At 43.3% G+C, this 16206-nt stretch overlaps 1 protein-coding gene across 3 annotated transcripts in view; it reads left to right on the forward strand.

Annotated features, from left to right (window-relative positions):
- The first annotated feature begins 260 nt into the window (after positions 1-260).
- The window catches only part of LOC121281733 (solute carrier family 26 member 9-like), a 107043-nt gene continuing 91097 nt past the window's right edge, over positions 261-16206 (forward strand). Inside the window, exon 1 of one of the 3 annotated variants that reach the window (XM_041194646.1) lies at positions 261-351. The gene's annotated coding sequence lies outside the window, so the exon portion shown is untranslated. Of the gene's footprint in view, positions 352-1632; positions 1734-14241; positions 14370-16206 lie in introns of those variants that run through there. The other 2 variants (XM_041194647.1, XM_041194645.1) reach the window with 2 other exon arrangements.

Here is a 16206-nt window from a genome sequence, read left to right on the forward strand (position 1 = left end):
GTCTTACAATAGTTTCTTAGGTGCAACTATCAAAGGTTTTAATGAAGGTTTCAAAGAAAGTCACTAAGATTATAAATGTTTTTTTTTTCTCTTTTCCCTTCTACTTACTGATCATGTAGTTGTTTTGCTTTTCTGCTAGAGTCCTGTACAGACTGTCATTTAAATAAAATTGGCAAATCGTTTTCAAATGACATTATAAGCAACACACTCTCACTGTACCTGATGACTCATTTCTCTATTTAAGCAACAACCACCAGTCTGTTCAGAACATTATACTGAGAGGTAATGCACACAAGTTTGTAACACCTGAGAGAACAGATATAATCCAGCTGTACTTGTCAGTGTTCTGAGGTAAGCAAATTGCTGGTGTTTTTTTCTCAAATGAAATAATGGGACTTAATTAGCCAAATTATTAATCAACTAGTCATTCATTTTCCAAATATTGTTATTGCTTATTATATTTTATAATGATAGCTCCAATTTGCTCAATGTTTAAGTAATCTTTAAGTAAACAGCCAAAGTCAAATAAGATTAAGTTTATAAACTATATTTTGCATCAACTTTACGTTTTGATGATAAAGCTTGATTAACTTTTGAAGCATATAGATTGTATTTGTGTGCCAGATAATTAGATAACCCATGACTTCTCTTTTTTGTATATTTTATTCATGTTGACATTAAAATATTTACAGATATTGTATTTTAAATGTTGAAATGGTATTTTCCTTTTTAACAATTTGAAGTGAACAATTTAAACAATTTAACAAGTTTAGACAGGTGGCATCAGTTAGCTATGTGAGGTTCCATAGAATATTAAAACACAAATCTGTGCCTATGATTACCACCATATATGATATTGTCCATGATAATGGCTGAGCCATTCAATGGGGAGGTTAAGATAATAAGATATTTTCATCTGGGCAGAGAAGGCTACAATCAACAATTGTGTTGGCACAAAACAAAAACAGAATTACCTGGAAAAACTCAGCAGGTCTGGCAGCATCGGCGGAGAAGAAAAGAGTTGACATTTCAAGTCCTCATGACCCTTCGACAGAACAGTTCTGTCAAAGGGTCATGAGGACTCGAAACGTCAACTCTTTTCTTCTCCGCCGATGCTGCCAGACCTGCTAGTTTTTCCAGGTAATTCTGTTTTTGTTTTGGATTTCCAGCATCCGCAGTTTTTTGTTTTTATCAATTGTGTTGGCACAGTTTTTCTGAAGCAACCCCTGACATCTAGTGCAAGGACAACACTGAAACAATTCTGGGACAAGTCACCCTTCCTGATTTTTCTTCTTGAAATATCGCAAGCAACCAGAAGACCCTGAGTGGCAGAGAAAATAGATTTTTAGGTTCAAAAAGGATCTGAATGGGAGCATCCTTAATGAGAGAGCCTTTGAAAAGGCTTATTACTGGGTTTGAACAGGAAGCAATTAGAACACAGCTTCATCAAATTGATCTTACACACAAAATATGCAAATATATATTTCAACATGATGTATGACGTTGTATCCAGTCCTCATTTATACATCAAGAAATACCTGTTTAAGAAGATGCTGCTCCTGTGAACCATTCCAATGGAAAGAAAGATACCTTTCCACTTTTAAGTTTCTTACCTTCTTAAATATTTTTGGCAGATTTCATTCTCATGGAGGTGAGGGGTTACAGTTGTGAAGAAGTGGAGCATTTATTCTACTTTTGTCATCCAATATCAGCATCGAGCGCTCCCATGTAAAGTTAGTATGGCCAAATACACCACAAACCTCTCTCTACTCTGTTCCAATAATGTGCATTAAACCTAAGTTGAAAAGAGTGCCCCCTACTGCAAAAGTCAGATTTTATTTTTCTCTTTTTAATGTCTTATGGTCTCCCTGATTAAGATTACCAACTTGTGTACAAGTTTACAGGTACTTTAGTCCTGTGGGACCATATTCAATGGGTACAAATGTAATACTGTCCAAATGTATTGCTCATGGGGTTCTTCTAGGCAACAGAAATAAGAAACTTGCAAAGATCAGTGTGCCCCCACCCCCACCCCCCACAACACCCCCATGAATCACCAATACCCACTAGTCACCCTCCAGGTGGAATTTTTTAAAAGCCCCTTTGTAGAAATACCTGGCAACACTTATGTGGAACTTCTATGTTCTTCACTGACACAAGGTTTTTGAAAATGAATCCAAAATCCTGGAAATTCCTTATTTACAATGTCAAAGCAACAATGCTCTTAAACCCTACCCCTTCACTTAACCACGTTACCATGAATATTCTCCCCAATACCCACAATTTCTTCCTTTAGCCCTCTTCCCTTGGAGGTGATAACATTTGTTGGTATAGTTCTATTGTTAATCCTGTGGTTACTCATGCCTCATGCTAGAAGCCATTCTTCATATATGAGACTAAATAATGAGTCAGTGTTTGTTGATTATTTGTCCCATGGGAGTATAAGAATGGAGCCTGGCCATCTCCGATATCCATGCACCCTTTTGCAGGGATCACTGAATAATAATTAGCACAGGAGAATGTCCAATGTTTTCCTATCCTAGTCCAGGGCTATTAGGATAGACCTTCAGCTTGCTGCCCAAGTGTTGCAGCTTGGCACCCCATTAGAAATCTGCAGGTCTGATGCAACTCCTTCGCTAATAACTTGTGTTACCCTGCCACTATTGAATCCCGAATCACTTCACCTTCCCACTACTCCTCCTCCTTCTTAATACTCCAATTATCTCTATCACCTTCCCTTTGAAGTGCCTGCTCAAACTTGGTATGTTCCTCTCCCATTGCTCTGCTGCCACTCATCTTACCTTTACCTCTCAAGGCTATCCCTCTAATTGACACTTGAGTAGTTGCCAGAGAATCCAGGAGCTCCCTCACTCTCAACCAGCTTCCATTTGCCCCTCACCTTCCTTTGTATCTTTTTCCACCAATAAACTTTGTTTTAAAAACTTATTGAGCTGGATGTAACAGGTACTCACTAGAAAAGGTTAGGGAGTATCTATTCCAGTGTAAGCACCGTTTATCAGCATGATAAGACTTAATTATTACTGAACAACTTCTCTGGCTCTGAAAATTAACTTTAACATGTTTGGATTCTCAATCCTTTAAATTTTAATTATTGCCGGAGGGTTAAAGAATATAAAACATTAAATAATTCATGAATTTCTGTCACGTTTATCTCTTTCTTTCTTAACCTTTCTTGCCCTCTCTTTTCTTTTGCTTTACGCATCTGTTATTGAATGAAATATTCTAACTGGGTTCAGGTTTTGCACTGCTCAACACCAATTCTTCGATCTGTTTGGTTAAAGGGACACACAGTTGCTTTCCCTGTTCACACACATCCCAGATGCCCTCTAGAAAGTGTCATGCTTCTTGGATGGTTAGCAAAGAGAAATTTCTGGTGCAAAAGCCTGTTGAAAGTCTATGAGCAAGTACGTGTGTAACGAATGTTTGTACCATCCATTCGCTGCTGGGAACAAAATCAGACTCCTTCATGTTTACGAAATTAAATCTGAATGAGGAAAGAAATTTCAGGAATTAGAAATTTCAGTTACTGTCAAAGAAAAAGAGGAGAGGAAAAAATTTAGAAGGCACACTAAATTATTTGTTGGAACCCAGTTGCCAGATTGTAATCAGAATGACAAGGTTAAATTTTAAAAATCTATTATAATCATGGGCATAGAAAGTTATAAAAGTTGACAATAATGTGACAACAGGAAATTAAGTTGTACAGACAGGAAGTGCATGCAGATATAATTTCAATCGAGATTGAACTATAGCAGTTTTCTGATACAGCTTTTACAACTTCCCTGTTGGAGAAACCAACCAAGCTGTGAAGAATTAGGAAATGGCAATTAATATGAACAGTGACTTTTTGAATATCGGAAATTATTCTATAATATCCATTTCTAACTTGTTCAAACTTTTAGTTCACACTGAAAAGTACAAAGATTTTAACGCAGGGTGGCAAAATAATAAAATTCCATCTTGATCTCAGTGTGAAAATATGGCTGCCTTTTTGTGTATCATGATGCTTTCACACCTGTGAAAAGCTGTATCAATGGGCTGAATTTTCCTGGATGGACTGTGATCCCGATATCGGCCTCAATTCTGGGTCAGGAACCCATAAATGGCTACGGTGGGACATCATTCACAATCTTCCCCAGAGCGATCAGTTAAGAAGCAGCCTTCGGGAACCCCTCCAAATAAGGTTCTGGTAGGCAGACCAGTGAAGCAGCAGGCCTAGTGGGAGGATTCACAGTGAAACCCAGCCCGCAGACCTACAGGGAGAGGCGATTCAGCTGAGACAGGCGAAAACCCACGAGGACACCTCTCTGCAGGATTGCCTGTGGCCGTCACAACCCTGAGGGCCCAGGGTGGTGTGATGGAGACATTGATAGTCCCTTGGCTCATTGCCAGGAGGCCACTTCCAGTTAAATGACACGCTCCAACTTCAGCAGAGGACACAGCTGCAGTCAGGGATATCCTGACATTAGCAGCATCATTCGCCAAATTGGCCCGATAATTGGGCCTAATTGGCCACCCACCACTGCTAGGCGGTTAGACTCTGCCTAGCTCACTCCACCTCTGACAAGGCTGCTCATAGGAAGGAGTGTGTTGGGTAGTGGACCCAACGCATCTTTTTTCTGTCTTTTCTCCCAGCCTCAACTCCTAACCTGCCTCTGCGGGAGTGGGAAAATTGATCCCATTTATCACTGTCAGTGCAGTACCTTCAAGTCAAATTAAGTAATTTCTCAATGTTTTACTAACTTCTATGAGCAGGCAAATGATACACTGTAAGTATAGAGGTTGAACACTGAGTCCATTGTGCTACAATATAAGTACAAGCAGATCCAATGGAACAGTCCAAGTGTGCTAAGGTGTCAAGTGTATTATGGCCTGGACTGAAAACCTATATAAAATAGTTCAGACATTTATACATGTGTTTTACCATGAATCAAGTCAGAATTCCCATGCAATAAGTATAAAGTCAGAAGCTAGTGTTGGTGATATTAACGGCCAACAGCATGATATTTGTCTGTCCACAATTTTAGTGGAGGCTTTAAATCAATTATTTTAAATGGGGTTAATGTCGCCATTAAAATAGCAGACAGGGGATAGACATGTGAGCACATTTGTTTACTATTATCCGTGAAAGTAATTTCCGTTTTCCCTGTTTTTAAATTAGCCTTAGTCTACTTCTGAGCAACTTGGTGAATCCAGTGATGCTGTAGAGTCACTTGGATTATAGTCACTTGGAGCATGGGAACCACATGAATTAGGAGCAGGAGTAGATCATTCAGCCCCTCGAGCCTGCTCCGCTATTCAACAAGGTCATGGCTGATCAACTCCACTTTCCTTCCTAGCCCCTAAACCCTTTGACTCCCTTGTCAGTCAAGAATCTAAAAGCCAGCCTTAAAAATATTCAATGGCCCAGCTTCCCTGGTCTCTGGGGAAGAGATTTACACAGGTTCGCGACCCTCTAAAAAAAAATTCTCCTCACCTCTGTCTTAAACGGAAGACCCCTTATTTTTAAACTGTGTCTCCTAGTTCTAGTCTCCCCCACAAGGGGAAACATTCTTTCAGCATCCACCCTGTCAAGTTCCTTCAGGATCTTATATGTGTTAATAAGATCACCTGACATCCTTCTGAACTCCGAGAGATACAGGCCCAGTCTGTCCAACATTTCCTCATAAGACTAACCCCTCATCACAGCAATCAGTCGAGCGAACCTTCTCTGAGTTGTTTAACTTCACTGATAAGTCGCAGGAACTGTCAAAGTCAAGGTTTCCTGAGTTGTTTATTCAAATGAAGATGATTTATGTCTATCAAGACCAAAATGTGCGCAAAGTAAATCTGGACTAGTTGCAATCGTCTGAGAGGGTCAGAGGGGAAGTTTCCGGATTTTCTTTCCCCTTATTGACCTCAGGTTTCTCTGGTTTTTATTGCCACTCCAAGGAGACCTGGGGAGAAGGGGGTGGGGTGAGGTGGTTAGGAGTTAGGAAATGTCTGCTCAAGATAATCCAGGCATCATGAATGTGGGACAGGTTTGATAGGTCTGTTAAGTCTTTCCCTGTCTGCCAGTTATGTATGTCCATATTGCAGAACCACATGAGAGCAATCAAACATTTTAACAACCAACTCTTTAAAGAATAACAACATACTTTTTAAAATCTTTTAATGCAATTACGATTGTTCTGTGGTTCACTTACGTTTGTATCATCATTTCTAATGTCACCAAGAACCTTGGTCAGTTCTCTGATTATTATCTTAAGTCAAGCGAAGCAGAGGACTTGTCCTGCACATAATGGCGCAGAATTTCCTGGGGAATGGTGCCATGCAGTATTGGGTTTGAGTTGGAGTGCTGGAGTTCTAGGAAATTATGGAGCAAGTGAGTTAAGCCAGTGTTCAGGTCGTGCCATGGTTGTCCTGTGACTAGTGCGCCAATCTGCCTGTACGTACCCTCAACGAAACTGTGCTCCAGCTCCCAGGGCAGGGTTTCTCGCTGAGAGTGCAGGCGCACGCCCGACCCACTCGAGTGTAAACTGACGCGCGATGACATCGGGCGAGCGTCCCGACGCCAGCGGGCACCCGCGCGATGTTTCGGTTGCCGGGCACGGGCACGAATCAGCAGCGTGCCCGCCGACAATTAAAAAGCTGATTCAGACCATTACCGATGTCACTGATGGAAGGTTTTTGCTGCCCATCCAACCTTATGGGGGGGTGGCGGACAGGTGAAAAGGCCGAAACGGCCTTTGCGTTTCTTGCGAAACCTCATCCGCGGGTGGGTTGAGGTTTCGATCCGTCGTTAAAAAAATTGAGAAAAATGTCATCCTAATTGCTAACACGTCCCTGCTCATACGGCAGAGCGACATGATGGGACATGTTCTTATAACGTTCCAAAAACCTTTAATTTTAATTCGCAAAGCACTTCATTTCCCTGAGGCGTCTCCGCGTCTCAGGGAACTTTTCCAGCGCGCGCCTAGGCACATGAGGGAACTTGCATACTCAACCTCCTCATCCCCCACCCCACACAGGCAGAGCTGAAGCACGCGTTCCACACTGGACGGGCCTTCATTGGCACGCCGGCGTGAAATCGCGCTCGGGCCCTGAACGCGGGCAGCGGTCGGCTTCCCAGCCACTTCCGCCCGCCCGACAATGGAAAAACCCTGGCCCCAGTCAGGTCAACGGCATTCATGGATTTCTTGGATTTACACCAGTTTTGATAGATGCAACTGCTTAGAGTTAAAAAAAATGGCCGCTGAATGTATTGAAATTCATGACTTTAAAGTCGTTGATTAAAATAAAATAAAATCTTAGCTCTTAATAATTCTACTTCTTAGCTGAAACCAAACAAAGCACCTCCTCATTGTCATTTGTTGGCTTTAGTGTACACTGCATGTATGGTGTGAGCCACTGAAGTCCCTGCACATACACTGGTGAAAGTGAGGGTGCAGGAGAAATCCACGTGGACACATTTTTGGGTCCAATAGGGCACCCGAGGCCCAATGTCCATCTCCTGCTCGTCCTGGTTCCACCTGAAAGTAATTTCAAATGAATTTCCGTCCCGCTGGTGGCCTCCAGCGGCCTCTTTACCAAACACTGGTTAGGCTGCAGGAGGAAATGGAGTGTTTTGATCAATTTCTGACTAATTTCAAAGAGGGTCCTTTATACAGGCGTTAAGCTCCTGGTTAGCATGGGCGAGGGGTTTAACACCTGCTTAGTGCAGCCCGGATTCCTGACTGTTGCCAGAGCCAATGCAGCAACAGATGTGGCTCCGCAAAAGTAAAGACTTTTGCCCCTCCTTGCGCCCGAAGAAAGGGTGAAGCGAACTCCAGTTTTGCCCCCAACTTCTTCAATCAGAGGGCAGAATTTTCCGGGCCCCGCCAGCGCTGGGGATCACGGCGGGGAGGGGAGGGGGGGGCCGGAGAATTCGGAGCGAGGCCAGAAAGTCGAAAATCCGCCAGCGGGAAAATAAGTTGCAATCTTCCCCTCGGCACTTTCATGGCGGGTTCACGAGGGGTCACCTTACCCCGCTGGTGAACGTCGGGGTCACCATTTGCATTGTCATGAACGCTGAGTAACGGGGCTGCAGACTGAAATCTTGCCCACCACCCCGCCCCCCCCCCGCCCCCGTGAAATCCTCCACCTCGCCAGCGGCAAATCAGACCGTTCCGTTTCCCAATCTGTAAACGTGGTGTGCGCCCCCTGTGTGGGTGATCTCCTTCACTTACCTGCCCCTAGACGTGGCCTTTGCCATTCTCCCATGTCTCCCCCATGTCTCCCAGGCACTGGCACTATATCGCACGGCAGATGGTATGCACATGAAGGAAGGGGCAGGGTCGAGAGTTGAGATTCAAGTGGTGGAGGAGTGGGGGGTTGGGGGGGGGTGGTGGGGGGAGGCTGGGGTCGAGGGAGGTTGGGGGGGGTGGGGGGGTGGGTCACTCAGCAAAGGGCAGTTCTTCAAGGGGGTTTCCAGAGAAGGGCAGCTCTGAAAGGGGTCCGAATACCTCTTAAGTAAGGTGCCCGGACATGACATCGGGGAGCCCAACTTTTTGCTTGAGGTTCCACAAGATTCAACGTAAGCCTTACAGCTGCATGAACGTCCCACTATTCAGTGGGTTTACCCGATACACTCTACGCCCAAGAGTCCATCAGACCTCCTGCTGTTGCCATGGGACTAAGTACCAGAGTGGAAAGTTCTGCCCAGAGACACTTGCATGACCAGTTAAATTACTAATGCCATTTTCAGGATAAATAATATTTTAAAAATCTGCAAGTTAAAAAAGGAGGCCTTGTGACACATTGGTAGTGTCCCTGCCTGTGGGTCAGAAGCTCTGGGCCATGGAAGGCACGTTCATAACATGGCCAAACGAATTGATCGTCAGCCCATAAATCCTTCCAATATACCTGATAGCAGGCGGTAAGAGCAGGACTGTCTCCTGATCAGCCAAACTACAGAAAGCAACAGCAAACTGCTGCAGTACTTTGCCAAGCATAATCATGGAGAGATCTAATGAAAGTCCACAGCCGCAAATACTGGCAAAGGCAGAGTCTTTGGGTATGGTACCTGAAGGGAGGAAGGTAAGTTAAAATGTTCTTGAAAACTGAATAAAACTGCTGGGCGTGTCTAAAACGTAGGGAATTTTTTACAAGTGAGTAAGCAATCGAGTGAAATGATTTGAAATTCTGATTTCTATGACCTGGGACATGCTAATATTGACTCAATTAATTAGTACATTGATAGGGGTAAAAAATTTGCTGCCTCATTCTGAGGTCCCTGTTGCACCCATTATGCTGATTGAAATATTCAAATTAATGTTCTGGGGAATTTTGGAGTAAGCTTGCAACAGGAACACAAGGCAATAAACAGTGTAATTAATAACAAACAGTGCCACCCAGGAAATTCCAATCCAGTGTGTCCCCACGCAAGTTTGAATTTGACTACTTCGCCTGCTTAGATATGAAGATCACGTAGCTGAGTGCAACTGTTGTCCCTACACTTTCAGCCTTGTTTGAAAATAATTATATCCCACTCTAGTGTGTCAGTGATGACCCAGTTGGTAGTATACCTACCTCTGTGTTACAAGGCTCTGGTTCAAATCCCCATCTAGGGCCTGAGCACAAAAATCAAGGCTGACCCTGCATTGCAGGATTGAGGGAGCTTTGCACTGCTGGAGGTGCCATCTTTTCTCCGAGAGGTTAAAACAAGGCAGATGTAAAAGATCCCATGGCGTTATTTTGAAGAAGAGCTGGGGAGTTATTCTTGGTGTCCTAACCAATATTTATCCCTCAATCAACATCACACACAAAAAAAAAACAGATTATCTGGCTGTTATGACATTGCTGTTTGTGGGAGTTTGCTGATTGCAAATTGGCTGCCAAGTTTCCTACATTAAAACAGCGGCTACACTTCAAAAATACTTCATTAGCTGTAAAGCGATTTGAGATGTCCAGTGGTTGTGAAAAGTGCTATAGAAATGCAAATCTTTCTTTTTTCTTGCTAAGCATTCTCTTGACCCAGCCTGCCCACATGACTCCCCTGGTGAGAATGAACAATGAAGCTGATTGTTCAGCTCGTGCTCCTTTATCTGCTTCAGATGCTGTCTGTCAGAACTCCACCCCAACAGTTCCATGATCCAGGCAGTAGTGTAGCTGGGCTGCTCTAATCTGGCCAGTGGCCACAATAATATCTCAGGTGCCTATGGTTCCCTAAGCTTAAAGGAGGCCTTGGGTTCCAAAACCTTAAACGCCACCACTGTCTGGCCCATCTTAAGGCAAATGTGATATGAAACACATCATTCTTAACACAAAACACAAGGCTGTGTTTGGAAACAGAATCCTTGCGACCAATTCACCAACTGAGCTACCATTAATACTCTCTGATTGAGAAAGCAGGAAGAATGCAGAAGCAGCCTATGGTCTGGTCATGTTATTAATCTGGAAAGAGACTTGCAGCTTATTAAAAGTCCAACTAGATCTGTCAGTCTTCCCCCAGCCGGCTGTAACAAAGAACACCCAGGTAGAATGCATACCAAGTTGGATCAATTTCTGGATCAATAGACAAATTTCACCTCAACCAGTAGGCCATGTCCAAGTACCAAGTACCATGCACAGCCAAAGGAGCAAGGGAAATAAGGGTAATTAACACTAAGTGACTTGGATTTTTCAGTCAGCAATGACATGACTGCACGCTCTGTGAACCTCGAGGAAAGCTGCTGGAAAGATCTAATGAGTTCTTTGGTGTGCATTTCACCTTTCACCTTTTCCAATGTTATATTCATACCAGCACCAACCATGGGGGATCTCTGGCACCCAGGAAAAGTGATGTCTCGGTGATGTAGGCTGAGCATTTTGAAAATTTTTTCACAGACAGCAAAACCGCAAGCTACAAGCAAGTTTCATCATTTGCTTTTTATAACTTCACTGAAAGAAAAATAAAGATTGTGACAAGCACGAGGGATTAAGGTTGAAGCTGAAATACCATAAATAACTTTTTTGAAAGAAGTATTTTTTATTCTTTTAAAAAAGCTATGAATTTTTTCTCATGGAATGGAGACATTTGAATTCCGCAAATATAAAACTAATTTTCAGGGCCAGAGAGGTTGTTCGAGAGTAATTATGGGCAGAATTCTCCAGTTGGTGAGTGGGGAGGGGGCCTGCTTGCCGACACATAAAATGACACGTGGTGATGTCGGGCAGCCAACATGGCTGCTTCCCCGCCAAACTGTCAAAGGCCTACTAAGGCCACTTACGTAGTGACTAATTCAATTAGCTGAGTTGCCTGTCCAACCTTAAGGTTGGCAGCAGGAGAAGAACCCAGGCGGCCTTCACATTTTTTATGAAACCTCATCCACGAGAGGTGGGGCGGATGAAGTTTCATAAACTATTTCAAAAGTCAATAAAAATTTTAAAACTCATTCTTTCACGTGTCCCAGCTCCTGTGACAGTGTCACATGACAGGACATGTTTTAAAATTTTTTATTTTCCTTTATTTAAATTTACACATGTCAAACCAATCTCCCTGAAGCAGGGAGGTCTCTGCGCTCTTTCACGTGTATGCTTGAAAAAGCACAGGGAACGATTCAGGGATTCCCCCTCCCCGCCCACACAGGGAGCACTCAGCGCTTCCGGGCAAGCATCACCCTGGGAGGGCCTTAATTGGCCCCGCCCACATAAAATGGCGGCATGACCCCGATCAGGGGCGCCGATTGGGTTTGCAACTGCTCGCGCCCGACCCCCTCACAACCCCCCTGATAGGGGGATAATTCAGCCCCTATGACTTAGTGTCCCAATGAAAACCCAGGTACACCTCATTCAGCAAGGCATAACTTTATCAGAGGCTTTCAACAATGATCTTACAGCATAAAAATTGGAAGTTCACATCAATTCAGTGATCTCTAATTTATTTTCATCCTTGAGGATTTCAATAGCTCACCCAGTGGAGGAGTAGGAAAATCACTGACAGCTACTTCCACATTTCCTTGTTTAACTTCCCATGTGCAGACACCAGGAGTTACTATCGGTTTCACATTGTAGTAACAGCAAAAGCTAACGGTTTGTGGTCATGACAACTGCAAACTCTGGACCAACATTGATTAGAACCTTCAGTAAGGAGCTTTCTAGATACTTGATTAAGAACAGAGTAAAGCACAACTGAAAAAGTGCACATATCGTCTAGAACACTATGATGTTTAAGCTGTTGGAGTCATGGGGATGTTTGATGCCACTCATTTTTGATTTATTATGAGTTAGCTCAATTCATAAATTTGACTGATTTATTTCTCCTGTTAGTGGGGGAGGTGGAGTTAAGTCTCCTTGTTGCTATATTTACAACCAACTAAAAGTTCCACAACTCTGTCTCCCAACGAAACCCATCAGCAGAACATTTCACTTTGAAGTGAGATGGCAACAAACAGAGATCGGGCAACCTGTAATCTTTTAAATATTGGTTGTTTTCTTCAACACTTAGAGTAAACGTATGTCATTAGAGTGGAGATGTGAAAACAAGGCTGGAAGGGAAACAATGTTTTCTAAGTGGAATTACCTGGAAAAACTCAGCAGGTCTGGCAGCGTCGGCGGAGAAGAAAAGAGTTGACGTTTCGAGGCCTCATGACCCTTCGACAGAACTTGAGTTCCAGTCCAAGAAAGAGTTGAAATATAAGCTGGTTTAAGGTGTGTGTGTGGGGAGCGGAATCTTTCTCCGCTCCCTGAGGCAGCTCTGTGCCTTCAGGGCCTTTCACTGAGCACGCCCGGGCGTAAGCGCTGATTTCCGTGCTCACCTTCCCCCGCACCCACCACCCCAGCAGCGCTGAGCACTTCAGCGGGCGATTCACACTGACTGGCCGTTAATTGGCCGGCCAGAGTGAAATCGCGGTCAGGGCCCGATCGCAGGCGGTGGGACCGCCGCACAGCTGGTCCCAGGCCCTTCCACCATGCCTGCCCGACGAGGGGGAAAATCCTCCCCATAGAATGGTCGCAACGCAGGAGGCCATTCAGCCCATTGTGTCCATGCTGCAGACCCAGGCTCGGAGAGTTTAAGAATTCCTGTCATGAGCGGGTCCATAAAGTTAGGGGAGAATGGAATTGTACCCTGTTTCAGAATGACATTTCTCACAAGTTGCTGGGAATCCCCAAAAATAATGATGTTAATTGCACTCCAATAAGAAACAGGCATCTTGTCAAAACTGTTTGGCCATTTTGTGCTCAGACTAAAGTTGTCATTCCTCCTACTGGAATAACTGATATTATCTTATTGCTATAGCTAGTATATTTCCTGGGGTCCTTTCCCAACAGTCATGCAGTTTACTGATTTTAAAACAGATTTACTAAAGGTGGGAGTTGCTTATGGAGATAAAAACAAAAAACTGCGGATGCTGGAAATCCAAAACAAAACCAGAATTACCTGGAAAAACTCAGCAGGTCTGGCAGCATCGGCGGAGAAGAAAAGAGTTGACGTTTCGAGTCCTCATGACCCTTCAACAGAACTAGGTGAATCCAAGGAGAGGGGTGCTTATATTTCACCCCTCTCCTTGGATTCACCTAGTTCTGTTGCTTATGGAGAGTTCATTTGCTCCTATTTTCAGCTCATCTTTTAGCCAAACCTCACTGAGCACTGTGATATTGGTAATGCATTACTGTGTTCATAAGAAATTAGTCCACTGGCTTCAATGAAGGATTTTCGCTTTGGTTTTATATCTTTGTTGAAATAGCAGACAATGTTCACACAAGCACGTGCTAATATTGCACAGCGCAACTTCTTCAACCAGACTGATTAAAACAGGATAAATGCGCAGACAGAGAGTTCCCTGGCTACAATTCTAGCTGTGGCATTGCCCAGGCAACTTGCTTCTTAGTGGAGGGATGTGGAAAGATAAAAACAAGAATGCCCCCAAACCTGTTTTCTGTCTGTCTTGGGTCCAAACGATAACTGGGGGAGAATATGGCTTTGAGAGCCCACATGCTTTCAAATCATAGCTTAGTTTTTTAAAAGTTGGTAGTAATTCAACATGTGCAAAGATTGTGCAATTTATAAAGATAGTGTTAGACTGATAGTAGTCTCCTGCTATTAAACGTTCCACCTCTTCGACAGTTCTCTAATGTTTCTGCTGCAGATAATCTTAACAGGTTCAAAGCTCTCAGACTAATATTTACCTCTGCAACGGTGCTTCAGGTAATTAGGTATTCTGGTGTTACGTCACCTCTGGCTTGCTGCTACCTTAATGCATGTGTTTATAAAATAGAGTGCAGGCAGATATCTAGCTCCAGTAGAGGTGGAACTGCTTTCAGCTCAGACAGCAGCCCATTGAAGCAGGGATTGGTGGAACCTGGAAGTTCATGGGAACATTACCTCCCCATCATAAACTATAGACCAGGTAGGTCCCTCCTGCTAATCGCTATTCTTTCCTTTGCCTCAATTGTCTACTCCTCTTTTTTCTCATTCTTCATTCTGCTCTTTTTGCATCTTCACAGTTGCTAAGAATATTGACCCCCAACGTTGGCTCTGCTCACTAAGGGCTCAGATTGAACCTCTGCCTGTTGCAGAGTTTGTGGGCTGCATTTGACTTTATTTTTCAGAAATATAGGGTGTGAACATTGTATTCATTAAATCGAGTAGTGATTTTGTCGAAACATGGTTTAACGGTCTAGGCTGTTTTGTTCTCTGACTCAGCAAAGGTTACCTTCTCACTTTGTCCAGGGGAGTCTGTGAGATCGGGGGAGGAGATGGTGGGGGGGGGAGGCAATTCATGGCTTGGGAGAAGCAAAAAACTCACGGTATGAACCATTAAAACACACCAGACTGAGGGCACAGACCCTTGTGACTGCCCCCTCCCCCACTGCCCGCCCCCCCGCCCCCCCCCAACACACACCACCCTCCCCCCACAACACTCTTAAGAATATCAGCTGTTTACTATAAATTCTATACACAGTCAGACCTATTTGTTAGAAAACTGGGAGAAAATGTTCACTTGTTGCTGTGTTGATTAACAAAAGGTTCCTCTAATTAAACTACACCCACTAACTAGTTCTTTTGAGAAGGATGATAAAATGTTCCATCTTACTACTGGTTACCAACTGGAGAACAATGCTGATTAAATATCAGGATAAACTTGGCAAAGTTTCATTCAGCAAAGTGAGTCACTTATTAATATTTTACTCTTTATGGCTGTGGAATATATCAAAGTCACATTTCCCTACTCTAATTTTGTTTTGTGTTTTTTTATTGACTGAATGTTTACACAGTTATTTTCCTGTTCTAACTGGATATAGAACCTTAAGATCAGAAGAAGGCCACTTGGCCAGCCTGCCTGTGCTAGCTCTTTGAAAGAGTTATTCAATTAATCCCACTTCCCTGTTCTTTCTCAATAGCCCTGAATAATTTTGCTTTTAAGCTTTTGAAAGTTACTATCGAATCAGCTTACAAAACCCTCAGGCAGCGCATTCGTTATTCATATGGTTTTCTGGAGGCAAATATTGCTATTTGAATTAGATTTCCAGAGCACTTGTTGGCCAAGGTTAGTGCACATTTTAATCTGAATGTCCCTATGCTATAGGAGTTCAAGGTTGTTGTGTTGTTCAAGGTATTTGCTGCTGTTCCGCTTTGTTCCTTGTATGAAGTTGACGCTTTATTGATCAGTTTTTGTTTTAAATGTTATTTTTTTCATACCCTGCCCACTTTGTGGAAGCATTCACCCACTGGTCATTGAGTCACTAATGAAAGGACATAAGATCATCACCAAAAGAACAAAGAGAGAAGTTAGGTGGTTTGTCTTGGTGCACAGGTATTTGTTGGGATATGAAACAACAGTGGAAGCAGAATCCGGGATAGCTTTGAGAAGGAAGCAAATGAAAAAGGTCGATTGTTTAAAAAGTTGTTGGGAAGGAAGGAGCTGGGAAAATAGCACCCAAAAGAAAAAAAACAGCTCAGGACAGTATTCTTATTTCCCAGTTTTTACTGATGTTCCATTTTAAGATATACAAGACCAGCTCGGGACAGTATTCTTATTTCCCAGTTTTTACTGCTGTTCCATTTTAAGGTATACAAGACCAGCTCGGGACAGTATTCTTATTTCCCAGTTTTTACTGATGTTCGATTTTAAGGTATACAAGACCAGCTCGGGACAGTACTCTTATTTCCCAGTTTTTACTGTTTTTTTTCCCCTTCTGGGCAACTCTTTCAGAAAGCCAGCACAGGACCGATGGGCTAAATGG

Source organism: Carcharodon carcharias, chromosome 9, assembly GCF_017639515.1.
Source record: "Carcharodon carcharias isolate sCarCar2 chromosome 9, sCarCar2.pri, whole genome shotgun sequence".
NCBI classification, from domain to species: Eukaryota; Metazoa; Chordata; class Chondrichthyes; order Lamniformes; family Lamnidae; genus Carcharodon; species Carcharodon carcharias.